The sequence below is a fragment of the Raphanus sativus genome, chromosome 6 (assembly GCF_000801105.2).
Source record: "Raphanus sativus cultivar WK10039 chromosome 6, ASM80110v3, whole genome shotgun sequence".
NCBI lineage: Eukaryota > Viridiplantae > Streptophyta > Magnoliopsida > Brassicales > Brassicaceae > Raphanus > Raphanus sativus.
Genome location: NC_079516.1, coordinates 35,006,493 through 35,012,131, shown reverse-complemented (window position 1 = coordinate 35,012,131; position 5,639 = coordinate 35,006,493). Strand labels below are relative to the sequence as shown.

Below are 5,639 nucleotides of genomic sequence, written 5' to 3'. Positions count from 1 at the left end.
CACATCTTGACAGATTTGGAACATAACCATCAAAAAACTTAACTTCTGATGCAACCCAGTCAAACAAAGTTGTCTTCGCTTCTGATGACAATCAAAAGATGGGAACATGAAAGTTTCCATTGCTCTTGATATGTAACTCCCTTCTTGAACAAATATCAGGTAGGTCCATCCTTGACTTTTTATTATCTTTTGTCTTCCCTGGGACGTTGAGTATTGTATTCATGATGTTGTAAAAAAATTATTCTCTATATGCATCACATCCAAGTTGTGACGTAAAAGAAGATCCTTCCAGTAAGTTAACTCCAAAAAATATACTCTTCTTATGTCAATTGTGGGATACCCCATACCCATCAGACATATTTCCAGGAACATGACAGTTTCCTCCTTTCTTCACAGTTTTCTGAGCTCCGTAATAATCAATTTCCTCTCGATCTGTTGGCCGGTGAGATATGGAGGAGGACTGTCTCTGACAACTTTGTTTTTCCTAAACAATGTCTTATTTCTTCTGTAAGGATGGACAATGGGAAGAAATCGACGATGACAATCAAACCAATAACTCTTTTTACCATTCTTCAGTTTAAAGGAATCTGTAGATCCAAGATAATATGGACAAGATAACATTCCATGAGTTGTCCAGGCAGACAACATTTCATAAGTAGGAAAGTTACTTATCGTCCACAGCAGAACTGCTCGCATCGTAAAATTAGTTTTCGTGGAACAATCATAAGTTCTTACCCCTTCTGACCACAACTCCTTTAGCTCTTGTATCAGTGGTTGGAGAAATACATCCAACGATCATTTTGGATGCTTCGGCCCACGAAATAATATGGTCAAGAATATAAATTCTTGTTCCATGCACATGTCCGGCGGCAGGTTGTACGGCGTAAGAATAACTGGCCACAAGGAATATTGTCTCCCAGACATACCAAATGGACTAAATCCGTCGGTGCATAACCCAAGATAGACATTCCGAATATTTGTAGCGAAATCTGGGTATACCTTGTTGAAATGTTTCCACGTTCTTGCATCTGATGGGTGAGCGACCTCGCCATCCTTCTGGACATGTTCAACATGCCACATAATCCATGCAGCAGTCCTCTCCGATTGGTATAATATTTTTAATCTGTCTTTAATTGGTAGGTACTACATATTTTGGTACGGTACCCTATTCTTCCCACGTCCTTGCGGTTTAAATCGTGGTTTCTTGCAGAATCGATACTCTTCTAACTTCTCATCATCCTTCCAGTAGATCATGCAGCTGTCGATGCAAGCATCTATCATCTCCGAAGGTTACCCAAGACTATAAACTAATTTCTGAATCTCATAATAAGATTCAGCTAACACGTTGTCTTCTGGCAAATACTCTTTAAACAACTCCGCCCATGCATCCATGCAATTCTCAGGTAAATTATGATCCGTTTTAATGTTTATCATCTTAGCTACTATAGACAATTTAGAGAGACCTTCTCTACAACCAGTGTAGATTGGTTAATTTGCAGCATCTAGTATTTCATAAAACTTTTTTGCATCCAAATTAGGTTCTTTTACATTTCCAGTTTCATGAGCTATTGTTGTAGTTATTTCTAAAAATGCATCAGTAACCATGTCTTGAACCCTATCATGATCTACCATATGCTCCTCCTGATGATGACTAGATTCATTATGCTAATGATTCGGTTCTTCACTATTACCAGCAGCCTCAAAATTATTACTACTACTAGCTTCATTTCCACCATAAACCTCTCCATGTTGATACCAAATATAATATTGTGGTGTAAATCTTTTGTTTACTAAGTGCTTCCATACAGTTTCACTACGAGCAAATTTTGAATTCTTACATTTCCGACAAAGGCATAACATCTTACCGCTTTCCTACATGATCGGTGTACAGCCCGCCTGGTGTATGAATGTCTCTAGCCCGTTTAGAATGGCATCCGTCACTCTACCGGCAGAATCTTTATGCGAATACATCCAACTTCGTAACTCGTGAATATTATAGCCATCAACCATCTTTTTTATTTTTTCTGGATTTTTTTCTTTGAATTCGTTTGTGTGAGATGCACAACTTTAATTGTTTTAAAGTTTGCAATTTTTTTATAAAAAATATAAAACAACCATTTTTTAAAAACAATTTTTTTTCATCTACAATATAAATGATAGAGTATCAAACAATTATATTTCATTTACACGTGTCATAGTTGTGCAACGAAGGGTATAAATGAAATATAATTGTTTGATAATGTCTCCTTTTCTAAATGATAGTTGTTCTCGAAAAAAATTGTTTTTAAAAAATGATTGTTTTATATTTTCTATAAAAAATTGCAAACTTTAAAACAATTAATTAGTTTTGTTGAATTACTATTGGCCAAAAATTGTTGAAAATTAAAAATTACAGAAAACAATAAGTTTATTATAGTGATTTAATGCGTTTTTTAATACGTGTGAAAACATTAAAAAATCTATCTTTTAAAAACAAAAGGAGTATTTAGCTTTTTACTTTTTTTTTTTTTGTAAACTGCAATTTAGCTTTTTACTTGCCAAGTATTTTCTCCGACGTCATAGAATCTTTCAACTTTTATTAATCAATCACTGCCTCCACAAAACTCGTTTTACTGATACAGTGGCGAAGCTAGGCTATAAGATGTGGTGGCATGTGCACCCATAGTTATATTAAAATTCAAAGTTTTGTGCGTAAAAATATCAAAAGTTTGGTAGCTCATGTGGTAAAAAGGTAGATGGTGCACCCTTAGTTTCACCTGTTTGATCTTTAACCTATGCACTTTTATTTTTATTACCAAAAGTGCACTCATGAATTAAATGGTCTGGATTCACCCCTGATACAGTATCGAGTGATTGCAATATATTAGTCTAAAGATAGCTATTTAAACACTTTTATACTATATTTTATTTGCTTATGATATTATTCCATACTGGCTAATCCTTAGATCACAATTTTTTTTTTTGCTATGTTCTTTTTTTTGGGATAAGCAAATAAGAATGTCACTGTGATTCTGTGAATGATTCACATGTAGGTAGTGGTGTTTAATCGCTAGGTCTCCATTTTATGTAGGTTTTTAGTTTTTGAGTTTCAAGATTTTAGTAGTCCAAAAAAACAAATATTATTTAAGGAAAATAGTTTTATAGGCCAAAAATAATAACTATGTCATTTAACTAAAATAATTTAAAATTTAAAAAAGTTTTTAAAATCACGTTTTTCCTTTCTTTTATCTAAATCACATTTTTTTCTAAATCATTTTTTAAATCATTTTTTTAAATCACGTTTTTTTTTCTAAATCTATCTTTTTTAAATCACATTTTTCTTTTTTTTTAAATCACGTTTTTTCATAAAAAATTAATAAAAATATGATAACTGATTATTTTCAAATATTTTCTTCCCATATTTTTTTCGGAACTGATTATCTTTATCCGTAGAATATGTATTCCTATATGTAGAATACATCAAATATATTTGAAATTCATTTCTACTAGTTTTAGGTTTACATTAAATGTGTAGATTCCGATATTACAGATTTTAGATTTATAGTAATGTGTAAATTTCGATTTCTACAGATTTTAGAACAATAGGTTAAGCGCGGAATGTATTTTCCAAAAAATTTTAGATTACTATTTATGTAGAACACATATTTTAAACATACTAGATCCTATGAAAAAAATAGATTTCATTTTCTACTTCGTAGAATGTTATATCTACTTTCTGTAAAGCAGAATATGAAATTATGATTTAAACATTTTTAGAACTAGAAAAAATATCACTCAGTTGATATATGTATTTCATCAATACTTAATATTTTATAGTTTTTTTGTGTTTGTAAAACTATTTATTTTATTTATTTTCGAAAATACTAAAGTACATTAGAGGAAAAAAATGGTACAAAATAAAAATTAACCTAATAGGACATAATTATCAATTATTTTGCCTATAAACAATTTTCCCTATTATTTAACCTGGTCTACACATTTTCTGATTAACTTCATTTGTAGTTTTCCATCCAGTTTATTTTTCAATTTCAAACATTGACTCCCTTTTTAGGCGTTTCTTTTTCTTATATTTGTGTGATTTCTATTTTAGTATTATTTTGAAAAAAACAATTAACTTAACTAAATTTTGGTTTCTGATTTTATTTCTGGCTTACAACATACCGTGATACCGGCTAGGTATACCCAAATTAAACAGCCAAAATAAGATTACCGTATAATATTAGCTAGTCACAACCCAACGATGTTTGCATACCGTATGAAAAACATATAAAAAGGTAAAACTACTAGAGTACTAAACAAACCAAAGATTAGTTTATATAATATGAGAAAATAGCGAGCTAGATAGTCGTTAAATTACACATAGCAGTCGACTATGAGTTTTAACCAAAAAACAAGTAATTACTATAAGTTGCTTTGCTTCTTATTATATACAATAAGAAGATTACAATACAAACTTGATAAAGATAGAAAAACATATAATTATGTAAAGTACTAAACTCATTCACATGACGATGCAGGCGTTAGGGTTCTCGTCGCTGAAAAGGGACATGAGCTTATCGTCTGTACCTCCCGGCTGCGCCTGAGCCTGCTCAGACTTCCTCACAAAACCGCTGGTGCCCTCTTGTCGTAAGCTCCAGCTGCGTACGGATAAGCCACCATCGTGTAAGGAACGTACGGCCATAACTCAGCTTTCTTCTTCCCAGTGCTTTGCACTCTCTTCAATACTTTCTTGGGATCCACGTAGCCACTCACCGTCACTTTGTGCATCTTTCTATTCACTTCCACCGATTTTGCCCCTTCAGAAAATAAAACGAGTGGTATATATATATATATATATATATATATATATATATATATATATATATATATATATATATATATATATATTATGGTCGTGATTCTTTTTTTTTGGTCGTGATTCTTACTAATGGAGCTTTGAGGAACGAACCTTTCATGGGGGAAACAGCGTTCTTGATTTTGCGTTCGCATCCGTCACAGTCTATCTTCACCTTTATGTTCACTGTCTGCTCATATGATCAAATTGAAAAAGGTTAAGACGATCAATTATAAAACAAATAACAAAAGGGTATATGGATATTAATTACCTGCATGACTTTATGCTTCTTCCGTTTTCTCATCGAAACATCGAAATTATTAGAGATATAGTCGGAGAGAAACTCGAGAGCTCCCATGTTTACTGTCACAGACGCACACGCGAAGAGAGTAATGCTTCGAATGAGAATGGTGTCTCTAGCTATATATATAGGGAAGTCTGGTACTGTTAATAGTATGTTCGGAAACAAACAGATAATATAATGTTCGGATACAAACAGACATTAATTTATTCGTTGATGGAATGGAACATTAGTTATGTCATTAGGTGTAACAATATAATTGTTTAAAGTTGGAGGTGTGTCCCTCTAGTGTATAGATAAATTGACGTGCTCATCCAAGATATTTCCTGGCGGACAATAAGGCCATTTCTGATGTTCCTTTAAATTGGGTCGTTTTCCCTCTTTTCTTAACGGTTAATTCTTTGTGCTACATAGAAATATATAGTTTATAATAGAACGAAAAATGGTTGTTAGGTTTATATGGCGTCAAGTCTTCAACTTATGTTTATCTAGCAGACATGGTAC

At 32.4% G+C, this 5,639-nt stretch overlaps 1 pseudogene; it reads right to left on the bottom strand.

Annotated features, from left to right (window-relative positions):
- Window positions 1–4,401: 4,401 nt before the first annotated feature.
- Window positions 4,402–5,368, bottom strand: LOC108810219 (heavy metal-associated isoprenylated plant protein 22-like; annotated as a pseudogene).
- Window positions 5,369–5,639: the final 271 nt, after the last annotated feature.